At 44.5% G+C, this 24504-nt stretch overlaps 1 protein-coding gene across 34 annotated transcripts in view; it reads right to left on the bottom strand.

The window, feature by feature from the left end:
* The window catches only part of RSU1 (Ras suppressor protein 1), an 883461-nt gene that overhangs the window by 602830 nt on the left and 256127 nt on the right, over window positions 1–24504 (bottom strand). The gene's annotated exons all lie outside the window — the stretch shown is intronic.

Here is a 24504-nt window from a genome sequence, read left to right as displayed (position 1 = left end):
ACATGGATGAACAGTGAGATTTTGAATTTTCCCTTGCTGAACCCAGGCGATGGCAGCGCTTTCGCTGGACATATTGGCGTGGGGGGAGGAGAGACAGATGTGCAGAAGCCTTCAGAACTCCAGGGTCACACCTAAGCTCCCCATTTCCCCACAGCCTCCAGCCCGAGTTGGAGGGTGGAGTTGAAGGTTGAAAGGAGGGTGGCTGGGCTGACAATATTTCTCTAATGGCTCACCCACAGCGTTTTCAGGTGTTCTTTCGAAATGCCACTTTTCACATAAGGAGGGCCCTTTAGAATTTTCCAGATGGCAGATGTGATTTTTTTTTTAACCTTCCAAAATGAAATAAGATGTTACCCAGAGAACAGTAAGGTGCTTTGAAAAGCCAAAGGACATTTCTCAATGATTTAAAATGAACATGCCCATCGCATGAAGGAGAGGTAGGGGTGGTGCTTTCTACAAACTGATCAGTGTATGCAGGTTTGCAATTCTAGCAACAGTTCAGGAGATTGAGCCATTGGACCTACGTTCCATTTACTGAAAGGGCTATGAAAAATAATCCCTTGTCAAGATGTCTTCAAAAGTCATCAGATAAAGCGACCAGCAGTGTTCGAAAAGTACTGGGCAAGGCCTTTGCCTAAGATAGGGAAAGAGTCCTGTAAGCTTCAAAGTACATTTTCATTTTCTGTGTGAGCCTTGGGGGAGGAGGGGGGGAAGGGTCAAAATATGAAAAAGAAGAGCCCCCACTTGCAGTGGCGAGCAGGAGAAGGAACAGCCTGGATTTATAATATTAATGGAAAGTTCCCAAAGTAGACATTAGGCAAGTTATCCCACCAACAAATACAGAAGACACACAAGAACAGCTTTAAATAAACAAGCAGAATTGATTTGTAAATCATACTTTTGCATTCAGGAGCAATGGATGTCAATCAAACGTGGGTGACATTTGCTTGTCAATACAGGGATGATGGCTGGGAAGCTGGTGACTTATTACATCAGGGCGAGAATTGAAATGAGAAGCAGAAACAAATAAGACTACAAGGCAAGCCAACAATAACCTCCCAGTGTGGCACAGGGGCCTGTGATCTGATCTGTGGGCTCCTGGCACTAAGAGACATCTCTCTGTGCCTTCTACCTGCCCCCATTCCACACCACCAGTTCAGTCCTTTCTCTCCTCCTTCTCTGTTTCCGAACAAAATAAGGTCAAAGGAGGAAGCAGAAGGAAACAAAGATTCATTGATTCTTTTAAGAGAAATGTCAGCAGCTCATCAGGTCTTTCCTGGGAGAACCAACACTGAGACCCCCGGTAGGTGGGGGCCAGGGTGGGGGTGCTCTCAACCCAGCCCAGGTCACCACCTTACTCTCCATCCTCCTCTGATTGTCTCTGCTCTGCTTTTTTTTTTTTTTTTTTTTTTTTCCTTCTGCTTTATAGGCTCGCACCTGCAGCAGTGGAAGTAGCCTAGGGGTCCAATCAGAGCTGCAGCTGCCGGCCTACACCACAACCACAGCAACACCAGATCCAAGCCTTGTCTATGCCGCAGCTTGTGGCAAGGCCGGATCCTTAACCCCCTGAGTGAGTGAGGCCAGGGATCAAACCCTCGCCCACATGGATACTAGCAGGGTTTGTAACCCCCTGAGCGGGAACTCCCCAGAGCCTCTGCTCTTGCTACTAGCAAACAGTCCTTCTCACTTCTCAAACCTTTAACTCTTTTTGGAGGGGAGTGATTTTATAAATATGTGCCTTTTTCTTGGGCACAATGACACATATATTTCACACTACTTTTGTTCACATAAGTGGACTTCTTTTCATATGTTAAAGTAGATAACCCATACCAAGTTCTCTCCTGGCTGCAATACCTATTTTCCTAACATCTCTTCGGGGTTGCTTCTCAAAGTCACCTTTCTTTGGAAGGACAAAACGGTAATGCGTGATGTCAGCAGTGGGGAGTCAGGTATTAATAAAATAAAGCTCTCCCCTGATAAAATCATCAAACATCATAAGACTTTATTGCTAAGGAGGTTGAATGGAGGATCATAGGAATGTTTTTTAAAGGTAGAATTGCATTTATAAATTCTCATCAAAAACCTTAAGATACATAGAGTTCTCCCATTGAAGAAGGCCCATCTCATGGAGGAATCCATCAAGGAGGAAATAGAACAGTTGGAATGGGCCCTAGAAAGCTAGCTTCTACCTGCTCACCTGGCAGATGATGAGGCAGAGACCCAGTCACAAGTAGAATCAGGGTCACCCGATGTGCCTACAGGTGGACCTACCTCTATGCTGTAGTACCAATATGTTCTGGCCCCACCCTAGGCGTTCCTCCTTCTACTTTCCCTTCTGCCAAAGCAAGAGCTTGGTTTCACAAGTTCTGCTGAGATGTGGAGTGGTACCCAATAGCCATCCTTCGTAAGGAGGTATCATCTTCTAGATCACATGACTGACCCCAGTCATTCCATTGAGTACACAAACCCAGGCAGGGCGTGGACTTTTGGCTTTTTAGACGAGCAAGTTTACATGATCTGTCTCCTTCCCTTTCTCTAGAAATGTTCCATCATGCACTTTGGAAAAAAAAAAATTGTTTTTCCCAAGATTTTCAGGGATGACTGAGTAGTAGATGAATTCATGACTGGTTACTGCCACTTTCCTACTGCTTGAATTTCTCAGAAGGTTCTCTGGAAAGTTACTCACGCTTCAGCCCTTATTCTGACAGTTTGAATAAACCATCTGATATGGCACATTACTCATCATCTTTACATGTATATAATAATAGAAAATGTGTCAATTAAAAAAAATATTTGGTTCTTTGCAGTCCTCATCAGAGAACCAAGCTTTCTCTCAGATTCAGTATTAGTTTGAGAAGCAGGCCCCAGAATCCAATTTTCACAGCAATTCCCAATCATTGCTCAAGAAATCACTCGGTTTCATATTCTCCTTCTTCCGGCACCTGGGCCTTTGGGGCCCTTCGGTGATATGGGCAAATACAGAAAGCCATGATCTGGGTTGGATGACTTGGATAATGACTCTGTGATTTTCACCTTTCCCCGTCTCACTTCTTTTCTTTTCTTGTGGGGGGAATGCATATGGAGGTTCCCAGGCTAAGGGTCAAATCAGAGCTGTAACGGCTGGCCTACACCACAACCACAGCAACACAGGATCCGAGCCTCACCTGCGACCTACACCATAGCTCCCAGCAACGCCAGATCCTTAACTCACTGAGCAGAGCTGGGGATCGAATCTGCATCCGCGTGGATACCAGTCAGATTGTTTCCACTGAGCCACAACGGGAACTCCTCCCCCCCTCCCACTTCTGCTTCTCTCTCGGAACTGAGCGCATCCTAAACACACAACTCCTACACAGGCGTGCACGGCCATCCATTAATCTTCACTGCGCACCCACTGGCAGCAGAGCCTTACAGTGGGCTCTTCTGCGATATTTAGTCATGAGGATGATTTCTAAATCCAGCAGCATTTAAACAGAAATAGCATTTCTTATAATAGGAAAAAAAAAAAAAACCATAATGAATTCACAAACCCAAGGGCTATCTAAAGAAAGAGACATAAAAAATGTAAAGAAAAAAAAATTGGGACTGGATCCACTATTGATCTTTAATTTCTGGGTCTCCAAACTGTATCAGAGAAGTATAGCTTTCCAGCCAGAGAGGGTCTGCTTGGAGTTCTGAAGGGAAGCTTGGGAATCATGAGGAATCTTGGGAAGCTTAGGGTCTTAACTCAAATCTTAGCTTCCTCCTTCAGTAGCTAGGGAAGTTCCTGGTAATTCTTCCTGAGGCTTAATTTCCTCTTCTGTGAAATACCTAAATCGTAGGAGTGTTGGGAAGATTAAGTGAGTTTTTGCATATATACAATGCTACTTGATGCATAAGGAGAGCCGGGTAAACGTCAGCTTTCATCGTAGTATATTGTAGGTCCACTGGGTAGTGTGTGTGTGCGTGTCTATGAGTTGGGTGGTAGGGCACAAAGCTCAGGAAAGGAAGTTACAGCTCAAGAGTCAGACTTCAGACAAATGGCATCAAATGAGCAATAAGTATGACAGACTTAGACAAAACTCGAAAGCACACATAAGTTCTGCAGGAGTGGAGCCTTCTCTATTCCAAAACAACCCACGACAGAACTTAAAACAAGGGGCACTTTACTTTTCTCCAGAGCAAGAAAACCAAGTGTGATCATGCCTCTGAATGCACTGCAGTTTGCCAGACTAACGTTTCAGATTTAAAACCTAGTCCAATGCATTAGCACATGCTTTTTGTCCTCTGGAAAGTTCTCCAAATCCCAAGTGGCAAGCGTACTTAAAAACTGCTGAGGTCGTTCTTCAGGACCTGATCCTCTGGATGGGGATTAACAGAGCAAACATACCAGCAAGGGCAGCTTTGCACAGGCAGCCAGAAGAGCAGCCACTCTGCCGGAGACCTGAGGCATAACCACAGTCAGGAGAGAATGCTCAACACACAACGCTCCATAGAAGATAGTGAGCTGAACAGCTAGCGTGGCAGATCTACTGTCAGAAAATTATCGAATAGCCAGATGGAGACGGTACCCAGCACATTATGTAAGATTCCATTACGATAAATGGCTCCAAGTTGGTCTGGAAGTCTTGCTGTATCATTCAATGGAAGGGTGAAATCTCTGGTGTGGATATGATATTCTCTGCATGCCTGCCACGGAGCAAATGTTCGGTCTCTATGATCTCACTTGATAGGGAACTGAAGGGGAAAGTTACGAAGAGTGAGATCTAAGAGACTGGCAAGTCCTCCTAAGCTTTGCTCATGATAACTCGGTCATACGAAGTCAATGGAAGAATTCAAGAAACTAAAAGCAGCGGCCATGAGACTTAGAGGAACCTGACCAGCCGAAAAGGTTGAGAACTTGTGCAGCAGACAGATCAACTGGACAGGCAGCCATAAGAACTGGGGTAGCCTTACTGTTTTGTTTTTAAAAATCATTATGCATTCTGAGAGGGGAGGTTACAGAGAGTTCCCAAGGCAACCAGACCCTGCCAAGAGCAGCCGATATTCTAGAAACCAGCTCTAAGAGTAACCAGGCTGGGGGAGGCATGAACATCAGGTGAGGGTGCCCTGGCCCCACTCCGCACTCCCACCCCTCCCAGAGCAACTAACCTTCAAATGTGAGCAGTATGTCCTTTGAATAAATACTGTGTCCTTTGAGTTTTTATAGGTGAATAGACATATCCGTTTTTTCCTAATGCAGGCACTCTCTTGGGGATAGTCTTCAACGATGTAGAAATAGATATTATTTGAAACCATAATCCTAAAAATAGTGACAGTAGTTTAGATTTGTATTAAGCTGGAAGGAAGAAAAAACAATAACAAAATTCACCTATCCTCGGTCGTTGTAATTTCAATACAACGAGCTGTATACATCACAGTTTCCCATTGAAAGGACTTGCAGTGACTCCTAATTCAGTTAATTACTTTATCTTTGGCTCTGGCAAGAGGAAAAAGTTAGCAAGAGTTGATCCCACCTTTTTTTTTTTTTTTTTTTTTTTTTTTTTTTGTCTTTTTGCCTTTTCTAGTGCCGCTCCCGCAGCAAACCCGCAACCTCATGGTTCCTAGTCAGATTCGTTAACCATTTCGCCATGACGGGAACCTGAGTTGATCCTACTTAGACCAGGGTTTTGTGGTTTTCTTTTTCCCCCATAGCTCAAGATACGAGTGATCACCCTTCGGCTTGTCAGTATTCACAAAGGTTCTCTGGTTTCACTCAGGCCCTTCTCACACACACCAGCAGGCAGGAGGATTCTGAGTGTGATGCTGTTAGTCATTCTGGGTGTTTGTGCCTTTTATGGCTTGCGGCTGCCTTGCTGGGATGATTCCAACAAGCCGGCAACTTCCCAGAGCCAGGAACAGAGAAAAAAGTGTTCATGTTATTACCAGTTGCTGCTTTTGTGAATTTTTTTTTTTTTTTTTTTTTTTTTTGTCTTTTTAGGGCCGCACCCATGGCATATGGAGGTTCCCAGGCTAGGGGTCCAATTGGAGCTATAGCCGCCAGCCTACACCACAGCCACAGCAAGGTGGGATCCAAGCTGTGTCTGTGACCTACACCACAGTTCACAGCAATGCTGGATCCTTCACCCACTGAGCGAGGCCAGGAATTGAACCTGCATCCTCATGGATGCTGGTTGAGGTCATTAACCACTGAGGCATGACAGGAACACCTGCTTTTGTGAATTTTTGGTAAACCTTGGTGAAAGAAGACTTTAAAGTATTGGCTAAATTAGAGGGATTAACTTACCATGTCTATTATCCAAGAGCTGGCATCCTGTAATGATATTTGTATATCTATAGAATTCCAATTCATATAAAATTGGCTTATACATATATTATCCTAATACATATAAATATACTGTATATGATTGTATATATGTGTGTGTGTATATATATATATATGTGATTTCTTTCATATTTACTCTTAAGGATTTATTTTTGTGAGTGGGCAGAAGGTTTGCTGTTGTCGTTATTATTGTTTGTTTTTTGGCTGCAGCATGCAGCAGCTTGATGTGGGATCTTAGTTCCCAGACCAGGGACTGATCCCAGGCTGCAGCAGTGAAGGCACCAAATCCTAGCCACTAGACCACCAGGAAACTCCCCACAAAGGTCTTCATGGCCAGATATGGACCAGCCATGGTAGTTTCTCTCTGTCGAAAGCCCCAGAATATGATTTCGGCACCCAGCATGCATGAACATTTGTTCTCGCATTACATGGACCGCTAGTTGCCCCTCTTTGCCATTTCCCTAGGGGGTGAGAGTAGCATCCACATGCTGCTTTTTTACAAAGGCCTTGGGCAGAAAAGAGGAAAAAAATTAAGAGCTAATTAGAAGGAATTTGAGGAGACGTGTGGTTTTCAGAGAAAATCATACATGAGGTCTAAACTATGCAATTAACTTTTTGCTCAGAATTTCAGAACAAGCTCAGAAGTCCCAAATCGAATGTTTTATCTAGTATTTGACGGCCCTCCTTAGAAGGAATTCTCTGGTTAAGTCGATTCTATTATCTTGTCATTGATGTGTTCAGTTTAATTCCATTTAATTTAATTTAAAACGTGCAAAAAGAGAACCAGACTCAGCTGTCCCTTTCCACCCCCTCCGGTCTCTCCTGTCTCCAAACCGTCTCACACACGGTGTTTGCAGTCACCTTCCTCTGCACCTGCTGAAGCCCCCACGCCAAAGCCACCTCTGTCATCCCTCTGCCAGTATGTCCTCCGCACCCTCCCACCCCCTCCACTGCATCGTTCTTCCCCCTTCCTCCCCAGCTTGATGACTTTCATTCCTCCTACAGCACTAACCTCATTCTACTTTGCGATGGGCCCTTGACCTTTCTTCTGTGACCTAGAGAAACACCGTATCTTTCACCTTTGCCCTCCCATTCCACCCCTACTCCCACCCACGTACACTAAAGATGTGTTTATACCAGGGCCTCAACACCCGTTTGTTTGTTTTATTTTGTCTTTTTAGGGCTGCACCCATGGCATACAGAGGTTCTCAGGCTAAGGGTACAATCGGAGCTATAGCTGCCAGCCTACGCCACAGGCCACAGCAATGCTAGATCCAAGCAGTGTCTGCAACCTACACCACAGCTCACAGCAACACCAGATCCTTAACTCACTAGGTGAGGCCAGGGATTGAACCTGCGTCCTCATGGATGCGAGTCAGATTCGTTTCCACTGAGCCACGATGGGAACCCCGAAATACCCGTTTGTTGATCTGAATTGCTGAATTGGGAATAAGCAGCATGGTTTTCAAAAGAACTTTTCAAGTTATCAAAAATCTCGTTGAATTGAACAAGCTTAGGGTGAAAATTAGACACTTCCAAGGAAAATGAAAAGTTTCACTTCCAGTGAAAACACTTTAAACTGCCCAAAATGTTCCATTAAGAACCAGATTAGTATCAGGAGTTCCACTTGTGGCTCAGGGGGTTAAGAAGCTGACTTAGTGTCCGTAAGGATGCAGGTTCGATCCCTGGCTTCACTCAGTGGCTTAAGGATTTGATGTTGCAGCAAATTGTGGTGTAGGTCACAGATGTGGCTGGGATCCTATGCGGCTGTGGTATAAGCCTGCAGGTGCAGCTCAGATTCAACCCCTAACCAGAGAACTTCCATATGCTGCAGGTGTGGCCCTAATAAGAAAAAGAAAAAGAACCAGATTAGTATTAATTATCATCAAGAAATAACAACAAGAGTTCCCGTCGTGGCGCAGTGGTTAACGAATCTGACTAGGAACCATGAAGTGGCAGGTTTGATCCCTGGCCTTGCTCAATGGGTTAAGGATCCGACATTGCCGTGAGCTGTGGTGTAGGTTGCAGACACGGCTCGGATCCCCTGTTACTGTGGCTCTGGCGTAGGCCGATGGCTACAGCTCCGATTAGACCCCTAGCCTGGGAACTGCCATATGCCATGGGTGTGGCCCTAAAAAAAAGAAAAAAGACAAAAAAAAAGAAGAAGTAACGATAAGAACTGAGAAGTTACTTGTACACAAGTTGGGGTTTTGAAACATATCAAGGCCTTGGATGTCAGACGTAATACGTGTTTACTCTGCGCGAAGTGATGCTGGTATCAGATTCACTAATATTTAGGACCAACCCCAATAGTTTAAAAACACTATTAGAGGAGTTCCCTGGTGGCGCAATGGGTTAAGGATCCAGCAGTATTACTGCTGTGACTCTAGTCACTGATGTGGCATGAGTTGGATCCCTGGCCCACGGAACTTCCACAGGTTGTGGGCGAGACCAAAAAAAATTTTAAAAAAAGAAGAAGTAAAATAAAAACACTATTAGATTTATTTAACCATCATATTTTCAAAACACCTCACACCATGTAAATAGTGAGAGTGAAAATTCTCCTGTGATTACTGAAGGGGAATATGCATTCCCCAAGCATTTTTGTCTCAGAAGATGGCCATATGAACCACTCACACCAAATGCTTCAGTGGATCTCCTATGGGGTTCACCTCCTTATTACTTTAAGATGTGTTGAAGTTTTCTGTCTATTCCTTGTTTGCTGTCAAGAAATGGGGACAATATATTTCTTTTAAAATACAGGACAATCATATTAATTCTTTTAAACTTCCCCTATTTCCAAAGAGGTGTTTGAAGTTTCTGAAAAGGAAAAAAAAAAAAAAGATATATAAAAGAGTGCCTTTAAAACAAAAATAAAGAGTTCCCTGGTGGCCTAATGGTTAAAGGACCTGGTATTGCCAATGCTGTGGCATAGAATGTGGCTGCGGCTCAGGATTCAATCCTGGCCCAGGAACTTCCATATGCCCCAAGTGTGGCCATAAAGGTTTGGTTTTTTTTTTTGAAGCGAAGGGTCTGAAAAAAAATTATAGATGACAGCCCAAGGCAGTTTATAGAATATAAAGAAATAATCCCCAAAGAAGAACCAAAGCAGCCCAAGTCTAATTCAGCTTACTAACCCTAGAACATCTTGAAATTCATTCAGAGAAAGCTGACATGTTGAATAAGAGACAAATACTCCTCCAAGAAAATACATAATTAGCAAGAACAGAATGAATGGGAGAAAGAACAGAGAGGAGTTGAAACCAGAAGAGGTGATGACTTATTTTCAAATAAAAATCAAAAGTGCAGCAAATGCTATCCCTGGAGTGACAAAACTCAGCGAAAACAAATGCAAATAAATTCCACATTTCTGTTTCCTTTTAGTGTGTAATTTGAAAAGATCAGTCAAATGTGATTAGCTAGAGAGAGGAAAAAAAAAAAGTTAAACCATTTGGCAGATTTGCTCCCAAGTCATGACAATATTTTGACCTGTGCATTATGACAGATATAAAAGTGTTACTTGTATTATAAAAACACAACTTTGAGCAGATAGGATGTTAACTGAATCCCACCTAAATCTCTATTTTTGTAAACAGAAAGCGACGGCATATACTACTTGGTAATGAGATTCATAAACCCTAGGAACTACCCATATCAAAAATTAACAATGGTATGCGCCCCTGTGAATTGCAAGCACTGATCTATTTAACTGCAAATGAAAAAAAAAATCACTTTTCTCTCTTCACATTCAACTGGTTGCTTAGAAGTAAGCATATTGATTTCAACCCCTGTAACTCCTTAGTTTAGCCTATAGTAAGCATTGGATATTTACTCATAATCTCTAAAATATGGACAAGCGTATGCAAGGTAAAAGCACTCCAGGACTCCTGAGACAGCCAATGAATTTTCTGAGGATTTTGAGCATGCAGCGTAGTGTGAATTTTAATGATTTTCAGCTCCTCTTAGCTCCACACACACATACAGGAATATGTATTGGGCAATGCAAATGAATTGAAATGGGTTCAGTGGATGGTAATGCCATCCCAGAGCTGAGTGCTTTACTACCCAGGCTCCGAAACCACTCAGAAGGTAGCACTCTCCCAGTAGCCAAAGATAAAAGGCAAACTGCTCTTACAAAGCCATAAACAGTACATAATACAAAGGGGGAAAATAAATACTCTTCCATGACACAAAAGGGAATGGAGCCAGGGAGATAAAAATGCAGGAATTAAGTACAGGTGGTTTAAACGAGTAAAGAAGAATCTGAATGAGAGAGAAAAAGGACTTGGTTTTCTTTCTTGGAGGGAGGGCTTTACCCACCAAGCTTTTCTTAGAAGAACTCAACGTTTCAAATATGGCAGCGCATTAAAATTTTGCACTCATTTTTGGTCATGGAAAGCTCTGAAGAGATGTGAGCATTTCTAAAGAACTGGAAGCCCTTGGAAATGACAATTGCAGTATTTATCAGTGCTACTAGAAATAAGGACTAGGGAAGAATCAGGGGAAAAGTGGAGATTCACCATACAAGTGTCTGCCCTTGCCTTGGACCAACTTAAAAATCTGTTGATAGGCTTAGCGCTCTGGCCATGATGTGATAAACTGTGGTCCCTCGTATTCATCAGGAACTTGATAGCTGGGTGTGGGCAACTCCAAATTAAAATCTCCCCTGCTTCGTTAGCCAGGAGATTCATTTTTGCTGTCATCCACTCAATACACTCCTCCCTTTGTTTCCTGATTATTAATTTTCGACTCATTAGTGATTTAATTTTTTAACTACAACCGCAATTATTTTAAGGACTCATGCGTGTAACATTTTTTAATTTAAAGTAAGGGCGAGTTCGGTCTAAATGGAGCTCTCTGAAATGAAGTGGCCTCTTTATGGTAGAGAGCATATTTTAGAGGGGTTTGAAGTCTTTGTGTGGAATTTAGCTGCAATGATAGAGCTCTGTGTTACAGGATGATTGGGGATATATATATATATATGAGATGACTTAAATAAAACATACAAGATTCAAGCTGGAAAACTCTTTTTGAGTGAACTCTTCATGAAAATGGAAAATTACAGGATTTTCCTCACTAACATAACATGTTGGGCTTTGGCACAATGTCATCACAGCTGAACTTGGCAATAAGAGCTGGTTAAAGTAAATGAGACGGTTGCTTTGGAAGGGAGGGCCTTCAATTTGAAGGCTCTTTGTTTTCTATCATTTTTCCTACTGATGAAGCCACGGAAGAATAAAAGCATTGACTTCAGGTTGTGAAAGGAAAGGGCAAAGACTCGGTGAAATCAGCCTATTTTCAGTTCTCAAATTATTCAGTTTTGTATAAAACAAGTTTTCTTTAAGGGACTGGATTTTTTTTTTTTTTTTTTTAATGGCTGCATCCCAGGAAGTTCCCAGGCTAGGGGTCAAATTGGAGCTATAGCTGCTGGCCTACACCACAGATCCTTAACCCACTGAGCGAGGCCAGGGATCAAACCCACATCCTCATGGACACTAGGTGGGTTCATTACCACCAGGGTCACAACAGGAACTCCTCCTGGATTTATTTTGAACAAAACATATTCTATTCCCTTTTACCACTCCCATAGAATCTACACCAGCACCTGGGCACCAAGTGAATCTTCAATAATTGTCAAAATAGGTAAAGAGAACCATCTTCTCTGCTGCTTATGCCCAAAGAAGAGTCAAGATCACAGCCTATACAATGCTTACCTCACAATGGAAGGTGCTGGATCAACCACAAAAGAGGTACTTTATCTAGAGCACTGACTGAGGTTCTGGCCCCATTCATGCTGACCCCTTACCTCCCAGAATCGAGGGGAAGAAACCTGAGTGAATATCACCTGACCGTTTTGTTCTTCAGGAGTCCCTCTGCCACCTCTTTGCCATCCACGTTTGGCTGAGAAGAGCCTGGTCTCAAAACGGGCCATTCTGATTCTTCTCTTTCCTGATTTTTGAGATGGAGAATAGAGAGACACGGGAACTGGAAGTTCCTGTTGTGGTTCAGTGGGTTAAGAACTGGACGTAGTCTCTGTGAGAATGAGGGTTTGATCCCTGGCCTCGCTCTGTAGGTTAAGGATCCAACGTCGCCACAAGCTGTGGTCACCAATGCAGCTCGGATCCCGCGTTGCTGTGGCTGTGGTGTAGGCCTGCAGCTGTAGCTCTGATTTGACTCCTAGCCTGGGAACCTCCATATGTCTCAGGTGCGGCCATATAAAGAAAAAGAAAAAGACATGGGAAGTGACAGGTGCATGGAAGAGAGGCCCACGAAGACCTACTGCAGACCTTGCTAGAGCCGCACTTGGTTCTTTCAACTGTCCTGATCCTGTGGGACAGTTCATACCTTCCAATAAGGTCCACCACCACGTTCCTATCCACCCCCTCTCTTTTTTAAAACCTATTCTACCTAGAATGGAATTATGTCCCTCGCACCGGAAAGAACGCTAACCAATACAACCTGGTTCAGGCTTTCAGGGAGGGTTAAGCTTTCGTCTGTGCCCGTGCTCTCTGAGCAAAGTTTCCATGATGATAGGAAGGTTTTATCCAAGTGCTGCCCGAGGAGGCAGGACCCACGCATAGGCAACGACTGAGCATCTCGAGGGTGGCTCGTGCCACAGGGAAACTAACTTTTTAATTCCCCTTAAGTAAGTTTAAATAACCACAGGTGACTGGCACCTAGGGCTTGGGTGGACCAATATGATGAAAATGATAGGAATCCCTTTTTTCTGTGTAAGGACAGAACAAGAGAAATGGATTTAACTAAAGCAATGAGGCTACACATTGGCCATGAGCAAAACCTGAGAAAAAGAGGATCCAAGAAGGCCCCTGGAACTCTCTGGTGTACTCAGAGGTGGCTGCCAGAAGAGAAGGGTGTATCAGCTTGCTAGGTACCATCACAGAGTATCACAGATTGGGAGGCAGGGAGAAGGGGGGGGTTATTGTCTCCCAGTCCTAGAAAATGGGAGTCCAAGATCGAGGTGGCCACAGGGTTGGTTTTTGCCTGAAGCCAATCTCCTTGGCTTGGAGATGCCATCGTCGTCCCCTTGTGTGCTCATGTGGTCTTCCCACTGCATGTGTCTGAGCCCTAATCTCCTCTTCTTATAAGGACACCAGTCAGACTGGAATAGAGCCTACCACACATATGGCCTTATCCTAATGAGGTCAGGGATCAAACTTGAGCAGCCACAGCAGTGACCATGTCAGGTCCTGGAGGTCCCCAAGGAACTCCTTCATCACCTCTTGAAAGGCCTTATCTCCAAATACAGTCACATGCTGAGGTACGAAGGTTTGAGACTCTGACTAAAGGATGTGGGGGGAACACAAATCCGTCAGGAACTTAGCATCTAGGTGTGCCCAGAGACAAAGGAACATTGAAAGTTCCATCATTAGCATGGCCAGGAAATTTTCATCCCCTGAGATCAGAGACCTAGTTGGCATTTCCCATCCAAGTGTGGAGAAGCATTTTCTGCATTTTAATTGCAGCAGCAGATGAACTACAGACACAGGCATAGCTCTGCCCTAGACTACCATTTCCAGGGAGTTTAATGAGTACGACTTATTTCATGTAACTAGGAGATCTGAATGTCAATTTTGTCTCAGTCGATCCTTCTTTTGAAATTACCTCTCATTTTCAATGTTTCTGCCTCCAATTGCAATCAAAAGCAGGTCTCTATGACCATATACTGGGACCCTCACAATAGCTCCCTGTGCCATCTAGCCTCCCGCTGGCCTGGTTCTTGTTCACTGTACGTACCAAGTTTAGATTTTTCTTCCCCAGAGACAGTGTGCATTGTTCTTCCCATTTCTTGGAACGTTCAAAGGACTCTCAGCCCAGCTGTCTCAAGAGAAATCCTAAATTCCTAATTTCATGCTAAGTGCATGCTTATGACTTTTAATTTATATTGCCACCAAAAAACAAAAAACAAACAAACCAACAACAACCCAAAAAGCACCTCTTTTGAATCCCCACAGATCAATTTCTTCAACCTTCTGCTCACATATATCATACGCATTTCCAAGCCCAGGGCCTTGCTTACTCCATCTGAAATCTCTACAAAAGCCTTGGCTCTCAAGAGACTTCTTACCCATTAAAAGAAAATTTACATTGGGAATTCCCATTGTGGCTCAGCGGTAATGAACCTGACTAGCATCCATGAGGTTGTGGGTCCATCCCTGGCCTCATTCAGTGGGTTAAGGATCTGGTGTTGCTGTGAGCTGTGGTGTAGGTCGCAGACACAGCTCAGATCTGGTGTTGTGGCTGTGGTGTAGGCCGGCAGCTACAGCTCAGATTCGACTCCTAGCCTGAGAACGTCTATATGCCGCAGATGCAGACCTTAAAAAAAAAAAAAACAAAAACCTTATATTCAAATATTACTCCCTCAGAAATGTCTTCCCTGACCATTCTGTCTACAAGAGTGTTCCATCCACTAACATCCTATAACCCTGCTTCATTTTTCTTTTTTTTTTTAATTTTTATTAAAGTTTTGTTGATTTACAATGTTCCTTCAATTTCTGCTGTACAGCCAAGTGACCCAGCCACCCATACATGCCCTTTTTTTTTTTTTCATTTTCCATCAGGCTCTTACCCAAGAACCTGGAACTGTTCCCTGTGCTGTAGAGCAGGACTCCATCACCCATCCATTCGACATGTGACACGTTTTTCTTTACAGTGCTATTAATTGGTTGAATTGTGTCCCCTTCAAAAATTCATATGTTGAGGTCTTTTTTTTTTTTTTTTTTTTTTTTTTTTTTTTGGGGCTGCACTAGCGGCATAGGTAAGTTCCTAGGCCAGGGATCAAATCTGAGTTGTGCTGCAACCTACACCACAGCCACAGCAATGCCGGATCCTTAACCCACTGTGCTGGACTGGGGATCGATCCTGTGCTTCAGCAGTGACCCAGGCTGCTAGACAGCACCAGATTCTTAAGCCCCTGCGCCACAGAAGGAACTCTGTATTTGAAGTCTTAACCTCTAGTATCTCAGAGTGTGGCTGTCTTTGGAGAGGGGATCTTTAGGGGTGTGATAAAGTTAAAACGAGGTCATCAGGGTGGGCCCGAAGCCAATGTGACTGGGGTCCTTACAAAAGGAAATTGGGACAGACACACACAGAGGAAAGACCACGTGAAGACCCAGGGAGAAGATGGCCATCGGCGAGGCACAGGGAAGCCTGGAACAAATGCTCCCCTCATGGTCCCCGGAAGAAACCAATCCTGGGAGTTCCCGTTGCGGCTCAGCGGTAACGAACCAGACTAGTATCCACTAGGACGAGGGTTTGATCCCTGGCCTCCCTCAGCGAGTTAAGGATCTGGCGTTGATGTGAGCTGTGGTGTAGGTCACAGACACGGCTCGGATGCCTTGTTGCTGTGGCTGTGGTGTAGGCTGGCAGCTGCAGCTCCAATTCGACCCCTAGCCTGGGAACTTCCATATGCTTTGGGTACGGCACTAAAAAGAAAAAAAGAAACCAACCCTGCAGACATCTTGATCTCAGACTTCCAGCCTCCAGAACTGAGAGAAAATTCATTTCTGTCGAAGCCCTCCTGTCCATATTCTTTTGTAATAGCAGCACTAACAATACAGGTGTATATATGACCACCTATTTTTTTTCAGATCTGTTTTCCCCTACCAGAAAGTCAAGTTTACAAGGGCAGAAACTTAATTTTGTTCTCTGCTATATCTCCAATATTTAGAGCCCAGTACCTGACACACAGTAGGTGTTCAAATAAATGGAGTCTGAAACATCATTCTATAGGCCCGGCTCCAGCCATCACTGCCCGATTCTGAGGTTCAGCAAAGGAAGTCCATTCACTAGCAGATTAAAAACTGTATCCCCCAAGCTAGCCTTTAATGGGAATAAAGCTAGTGCTTTGGTCTCTCTTTGCTTTATATTACTTCTCAATTGGTCTTGAACTTGGGCGGTGGGGGGGTGGGGTGGGTGCTAATTTTTGTATCCTCACCCCCTAACATTCTGCAGTATCTGGCATATGCAGGTACTCAATTAATATTTTATCCTATGTCCTATTCATATATTTACTGTATATAAAACTTCCATATATATATATATATATATATATATACACACACACATGTTCTTTTTATAGCCACAGCTGTGGCATATGGAAGTTCCCTGGCTAGGGGTCGAATCAGAGCTGTAGCTGCAGATCTGCACCTTAACCACAGCAACACCAGATCTGAGCCACATCTGCGACCTATGCCTCAGCTTGCAGCAATGCCAGATCCTTAACCTACTGAGCAAGGCCAGGGATCGAACCCACATCTTCATGGGGACAATACTGGGTCCTGTTGAGCCACAATGGGAACTCCACACATGGATGTTTTGATTCCCAGTTCCTAGAGGGCAGGGGATATTCTCAGTACCTTCCAGCCTGCCCTCCGACAGCCACAGCTCCGTGAACCTTCAGTGACTGAAGAGTCAGTACGCATGCCCTGTGGAGCCCTGGGAGAGGATGAGTCTGGGTCCCAGTGACTCCCCTTCTCTGACGATTTTCTTACTTCCCAACCTCTCCTCATGGTGCCACGATATACGGAACATACAAATGGAAGAAGGCAAGTTTTACTGTCCCGTTTCCCTTGACTGCAGATGCTGAACCAGAGTGGACACTGTGCCACGGAGATGACATCTGCCAGGAATCACACCAGCCTGCTCCAGCTGCTGACTTTTTTTTGTACCCTCAGACAAGAGAAAGAGAGGGCATGTGGGGCCCACCTGGTGGCACAGAGAAGGAAAGGCAGTTCGCAGGCAAAGAGAAGGCACTGGCAGCCAGAGAGGAGGAGATGAGGCTCGCAGTTAACTTGAGTCCCATCCATCATTTCCAGGAGACACCCCAGTGTCTAGGCCGTCAATCTCCCCTGCCCCCGCCCCATCTTTGCTTAAATTGGTTTGTTTGTTTCTGCTGTTTGCAAAAGAAAACACATAAAGATAAAACACACACACACAACACAAACAAAAAAATCCCAAACCATTAATGCATTCACCTCTGCAACAGTTTTTGTTTTGTTTTTTGTAAAAGAGGGGTGATTCCCTTCAGAGAATGAGGCGTAAACATCTCTGGCCCCCTCCTGTACCTTTCAAACCATCCATTAAAGCTCATTTACTGCCAGGTCATTGAGGGGCTGTAGCCATGCATCAGCTAATGTACAGGCTGGGACAGCATTTCTTAGCAATTCTTTCCAAATAGAAGAAAGTACACCTGTGCTCCAACGTCTACCAGGAACACTCCGTGTTTTTAAATCCATCTCTTTCTAAATTGCCTCATAAATTCTCACTGTTCTCAGGATCACCTTTCTTAACTATACCAGCTGAGATCAGCTCAGGTGGTTACCCTGACAGTTCCAAGATGTTAAACCTGAAACGCTCAACAAAGGCTCTTTATGGGAAGAAGGGTGTTCTTTTTTCTTCTTGTTGTTCTTCATGTGTTTACAGCCACTCCAATCAAGAGAAAAAGGGGGGGGGGAATCCTTGCGCAGGAAATTAAATCCAGATTGGACTGAAAGGACAAAATTGTTGGAATCACTTTCAAGGACTCCCACCCATCTTCATTTGTATCTTATTGATAACCAGTTAGGAGGCTGCGGTAACAGCTCAGGTCAGATGGAGGCTTAGGACCAGGAGGTCTCAGAGGAGACAGTGATCAGTGGTCAGTGAGGGCTCATGAGAACCAGGACCTGGGGGCCGGGGGGAGGCAGAAAAGGAAGACATGGATCATAGACACTAAAACAGAATGAACGCAGCAAGGATACATTCTGTGAAGAAAAGGGGGGGATGGGACAGTGCCCTGCCAGCTGCCTTAAAAGCAGTCAGGGAGGACTTCTCTGAGGAGGTGATGGGTAAACGGAGACCTGGAAAATTGGGGCAGAAAAATAATAATAATCCAGGCTAAGGAAACAACTAGCAAGAGACCCTCTCCTGTGAACCAGACTGACAGGCTTGAGAACCCCAGGGAAAGTCAGCACGGCTGGAACGGAGCAGAACTAGGGGAAGAAGAGCTTGAGGTGGGGGGGGGGGGGATAAGGAAAAGCTCCTCGAGTTCTCTGGAAATTCAAAGGGTCTCTTTTTTTTGCTGTTTATATAGGATTTGTCCTTTTTGTCATTTATTTATTTTATTTTATTTTACTGTATTTTATTGTATTGTATTTTTTGCTTTTTAGGGACACCCCCACGACACAGGGAAGTTCCCAGGCAAGGGGCTGAATGGGAGCTACAGCTGCCGGCCTACACCACAGCCACAGCCACAGCCACAGCCACAGCCACAAGGAATCCGAGCCATGTCTTGCAGCCTACACCACAGCTCACAGCCACGCTGGATCCTTAGCCCCCCCGAGGCCATGAATTGAACCTGCATCCTCGTGGATACTAGTCGGGTTCATTTCCCCTGAGCCATAATGGGAACTCCTAATCAAGATTTTTTAGAGCAGTGTTAGGTGTACAGAAAAACAGAGGAAAAATTACTGAGTTTCTATATGTGCCATCTGCCCTGCATGCCCTGTTTTCCCTCCTATTAACACCTTTGCATTAGCTGGGGTGGGGGGGGGTTGCATTTGTTACAACGGATGAACCAATCCCGATTTATTATTATTGACGGAAGTCTGCCCTTTACATTAGGATTCGCAGTTTCATTAAAGGCATCTTAGCGTAGGCAGGGGGCTGGGACTGACGTGGTCTGATTTACAACCGTGAAAGACTCAGGTTCACAGAACTGTTGTTCTTGGCAGTGCTGTTTCTCCTCCCCAAAGGCATCCATTGACACCCTAAACCCCAGTATCTCGGAACGTGACTAGATTTGGAGATCGGGTCTTTATAGAGGTAATTAAGATAAAATGAGGTCACTGGTGGGCTCGAAGGCACTGTAACTAGTGTTCTTAGAAGGAGAGAGAAGGAGGCAGACACAGACGGAAGATCATGTGAAGACACAGGGAGAAGGCGGCCGGGCACAAGCCGAGGAGAGCGGCCTCAGAAGAATCAGCCCTGCCCACGCCTTGATCTTGGACGTCCAGCCTCCAGAACCGTGAGCCAAGACATTTCTGTTGAGGAAGCCCCTGAGCCCATGGTGTTTTGTTAAGGTAGCCCTAACGAATCAACACAGCTCAGAAGGCCTGCCACCAGAAAATCTACCTGCTGTCATTCCACCAAGCACTTTTCAACATTTAAAATCAGAGGCCAGCTATAACGGAAAAAATAAAAATCATTATAAATATAAAAAAATAAATAAAAATAAATAAAATCAGAGGAACCCAGACTTCCAGTTGTGGCGCAGCAAAATCAAATCCCACGAGTATCTGAGGATGCAGGTTCGATCCCTGGCCTCGCTCAGTGGGTTAAGAATATGGCATTGCCATGAGCTCTTAGGTAGGGCATAGCCCTGGCTTGGATCCTGCATTGCTGTGGCTGTGGCACAGACTGGCAGTTGCAGCTGATTCTACCCCTAGCCTGGGAATTTCCATATGCTGCAGGTGAGACCCTAAAAAAGCAAAAAAAAAAAAAAAAAAAAAAAAATCAGAGGCGCTCCTTTCTTACTATAGACCCTCCACAGAATAACATTTGGTAAGTCACACTTGGGGTCACCCTGAACCAGAATATAAGCTCCAAGAAGGAGGGGACTTGGTTCTTGTCACCCCAATATCCCCAGCAACTGAAATAGTGCCTAGAATTCTGTATCTACGCCTATGGCTTGATGCTGTTCCATGTACCTAAACCTCCTGCCCACGCCCTACTCCTGGGTCCCTTTACAAACTTGGGTACCACCTGTCCTCGGCTGAAAGGTAAAAACTACCTCATCGCTTTCCCTTATTTTCTAAGAACAATTCACAGGGAATGGGGGCCAACACCATCCAAACCAGTCCTATCTAGGAGCCCGTATCTTCTGCAGTTTTGAAAAATGCCATGTGCTCCCTGGTGTTTTCTTTCCACTGAAGTTTTATCTCGTTTCTATTTTTTCTCCAATGTTACTTTAAAAACACCTAAGTAAGAGGAAGAGCCGCAGGCAAATAGATAGGAATTTTTTCTCCCCATGCTAACCGGGAAGTCTTGGGGGGCATCTGGTTCACTAGGTGATGCTTGCCAGAGAACGAGATTCTCTGGAGAACAGCTGAATTGTCTGTAGAGGGTGGTACGGCAGATATATCTAGAAACAGAAATCAAGTCTACATCGTACCTTGTGAAAGTGAAAAGCGGTTATCTTGGTTCTTTATAGGTTTAAGAGTACATTTATGAGACATTTGAGAATAATACCGCTATCTGTTCTAGGGAGTAAATTAGGCTCTTTACAATAATCAACAGTAGTAGCATCTATAGCGGAACCTTTGGTGCTCGGATGATTTGGAAAGGAGGAACAGAGGCTCACCTCAGAAACAGATGCAGAAGGGTATGTGTCATAAAACCAGGCATGAGGCGTTCCCATTGCAGCATAGTAGGTTAAGAACCCAAGGGCAGTGGCTTGGGTCACTGCAGAGTCGCATGTTCAATCCCCAGCTAGCGCAGTAGGTTAAAGGAGCCAGCATCATCAAAGCTGTGACATAGGTTGCAGCTGCAGCTCACGTTCAGTCCCTGGCCTGGGAACGTCCATACATCCCAGGCGTGGCCATAAAATTAATTAAACAAAACTATACATGAGCTAGAGCAAAACCCCTCAGGAAGTAAGATGTTTCCAAGACCGGGTGGATTGCCTAGTGTCTCGGTTCTCTCTTAAGCATCCCTTCTTGCTTTCCTGATGCTGTGTCAGGGAGGGGCTCCATTCTCCTCTAGGCCCTAACTGATCACTCTTTTACGTGTTCTCAGATTCCGGAAGGACCTAGTCTTCTCGGCTTAGTTCATTACTCTAGTAACTGTTGGCAGAGCCCTTTGTAGGAGGCCATCTCAGGTCATGGGACCTGATGCTCAGAACCATCTCACAGGGCTCTAGAGGTTGTGTTCAGAGACCCTGGGGAAGCCCGCAGGCCACATGCACCCCACTGGTCCAGTCAGAGCCCACTCTTCCAGAAGTAATCTTTAGAGTGGCTGTGACCTCGACAGGCACGTCAAGGTATTTTGCTTTTGCACCCCATTCACCTGAATCTCAGCTGCCACCTAAGTTCTACTTTAAGGCTCACAGTCTGAAATAGTATTGAAGGGATTGGCCATAAGATAACAAGGACGATGTCTTTATTGGTTATTTTCATATCTACTAACTTTATTTACCTTGCAAATTACATTTCATTTGTGCATGAGCTAGTATATGTAAAACCCAGTCTTGTTTAATTTTTTTTATTGTGTTAAGGTATAGTTGATTTATAATGTGCCAATTTCTGCTGTACAGCAAACCAACCCAGTCACACACACACACACACACACACACATATTTCCTTTCTTACATAATCTTCCATCATGGTCTATCCTATAGTTCCCTGTACTACACAGTAGGACCTCATTGCTTATCCATTCCAAATGTAATAGTTTGCATACTAACCTCAAACTACCAGTTCATCCCACTTCTTCCCCCTCCCCTTTGCCAACCACAAGTCTGTTCTCTATGTCTGTGAATGTGTTTCTGTTTTCTCGGTAAGTTCACTTGTGCCATGTTTAGATTCTGCATATAAGTGATATCATACGGTAGCTGTCTTTCTTTTTCTGACTTACTTCACTCAGGATGAGAATCTCTAGTTCCATCCACATTGCTGCAAATCGCCGGTCTTGTTTAAAAACTTTAAATGTATCTTGAGTACAATGTCTTTTTTTTTTTTCTTTCCTTTTTGGCTACCCTGCAGCACATGGAGTTCCCAGGCCAGGGATCATATCTGAGCCACAGTGGAGACCTACACCACAGCTGCAGCAACGCCAGATCTTTTAACCCATTGTGCTGGGCTTGGGATCAAACCTGCATCCTAGCACTGCAGGGATACAGCCAATCCCACTGCACCACAGTGGGAACTCCATTGAGTGCACCATCTTGATAGAGATTTTTAAATAGTTATCTAACCTTGTAAACAAAAGCCTGAAAGTAGCAAATATATAACATGACAGCAAACACATGGCTTAAACTTCGTCAGGTAAATGATGTTTTACGAAGTGGACATTGAAAACCCAGGTCTCTGTTTCCCTAGTTCCATGAGAGAGAGCATGGCGTTGACGCATATGCTTGAAGGAAGATGGAATGTTTGCGGTAACAGTAAGTGTAACTCTGCCCCCCAGGGCCCTTTTGACTGAGGAAGGACACACTCTGTCATCACACCTCAGAGAAATGCCCTCATCCTACGTCCTCAGCTTCCTCTGAAGGTAGACAAGGAGGGAAGAGTCTGTCTCTGGCAAAACAAACTGAAGGTTTCAAAGACTGTCTCAAAGAACTTAGTTTCCAGCAACCTCTTCAAAACCCAAGGGCTATGTGGATCTCAGTTAAAAAAAAAGGGGGGTTCCTGCTGTGGCTCAGCGGTAATGAACCCGACTAGTATCCATGAGGATGAGGGTTCGAACCCTGGCCTTGTTCAGTGGGTTAAGGATAAGGATTGCTGTGGCTGTGGCATAGGTCAGCAGCTGCAGCTCTAATTTGACCCTTAGCCTGGGAGCTCCCATATGCCACAGGTGCGGCCCTTAAAAGAAAAAAAAAAAAAGTGTGTACAAGCCAAAGCATTGAGACTTAAAAAAAATTATAAAAACATGTATCCATTAAAAAAAAATTCTACAGAGAGTACTTTACAGATGTATAAACATCTTCTATAAAATCTTCCTGCGTATTGGAAAGGAAAGAGGTGCCAAACCTGAGAAATGGCAGCTTCCACCAAAAGCGTGAACGGGAGAAAAGCTGGTTTGTTTCTCACCATCTTTGGGAATCCTGTTTTCACTGGGAAAAGACGGCCCCCTGTTTCTCTTTCCATGAGACACTTAGCAGCTCTGCCGCCAGATTTCTTGTAGATGAAGGAAGAAGACTGGTGAGAAGCAAATACGAATTTTCCAGCCACTGGGCTGGCACCATGCTTTTTACTTTTTCTTTTTTAAGGCCCCATGTAGAAGCTCCCAGGCTAGGGGTCCAATCAGAACTGCAGCAGCAACCTATGCCACAGCCATGGCAATGTGGATCCGAGCTGCACCTGTAACTTACCCCCAGCTTGCAGCAACGCCAGATCCTTAACCCACTGAGCAAGGCCAGGGATCAAACCCACATCCTCACGTAGACACGATTGGGTTCTTAACCCACTGAGCTACAATGGGAACTCCACCATGTTTTTCAACATGGGTCATATCACTTCGTGTTTTCTAAGAACCCCCCATCGTCTATTTTTTTTTTTTTTTGTCTTTTTGTTATTTCTTTGGGCCACTCCCACTGCATATGGAGGTTCCCGGGCTAGGGGTCGAATCGGAGCTGTAGTCACCAGCCTACACCAGAGACACAGCAACGCTGGATCCGAACCGCGTCTGCAACCCACACCACAGCTCACAGCAACGCCGGATCGTTAACCCACTGAGCAAGGCCAGGGACCGAACCCGCAACCTCATGGTTCCTAGTCGGATTCGTTAACCACTGCGCCACGACGGGAACTCCCCATCGTCTATTTAAAAAGAAAGATAAAGATGGAGATAAAACTTCTTTTTCCCCCTCCCCTAAGGATAATAATAACATGTAGTTGTTTTACATTTTATCCTGATCTTTGATAGTTGAACTCTGATACTGGAGGTCCATCTTAAAATTTAAAAAAAAAAAATACAATACAAATTTGGAATCATGTTTTTGCCTCCTCCTTTCTTTCTTGTTCAGCCTTGACCCCTTGGGCAAAGATTGTTCTATTTCCCTTGGCTTGGGTGACAGCATATGCCAACTACAAGGCTTCCTCCATATTTCCTGGTTGTCGAAAGCGCTGCTGGTTAGACGCTATCTTCAAGCATCAGTGTTGTGTTAAGGCAAAGAGCTGCTGCCGGCAAAAACGAAGCTCCCTCTGCTGGTTGTGAGCTCCCTCTGCAGAAACAAGTGTCTGAATATCAGCTTCGAGGCTGGATTCTTTCATCCTCCTGCACAGCCACAGAAGTCTTTCTCACAGTGTAGGTAAAGAAGGTCCATGAACCTGAGATCTCAGACAGACCACAGCCAAATGCTAGGGTTGATTTCTCTGAGGATGCTTTCTGAAGTTCTACATGCAGAAAACCCTGAGATTCTAGACAGAGTTAAATTATAAGGTTTATAACTCTGAAAGGGACAGATGGCAGACCTACCCTGAAAT

This window comes from Sus scrofa, chromosome 10 (genome assembly GCF_054392235.1).
Source record: "Sus scrofa isolate SSC_HxYL_T2T_F1_AM1 chromosome 10, Sscrofa_HxYL_maternal_Yorkshire_Landrace_v2.0, whole genome shotgun sequence".
In the NCBI taxonomy this organism is placed as follows: domain Eukaryota; kingdom Metazoa; phylum Chordata; class Mammalia; order Artiodactyla; family Suidae; genus Sus; species Sus scrofa.
The sequence above is the reverse complement of the archived record's forward strand: the minus strand, read 5'-3'. Positions and strand labels throughout refer to the sequence as shown.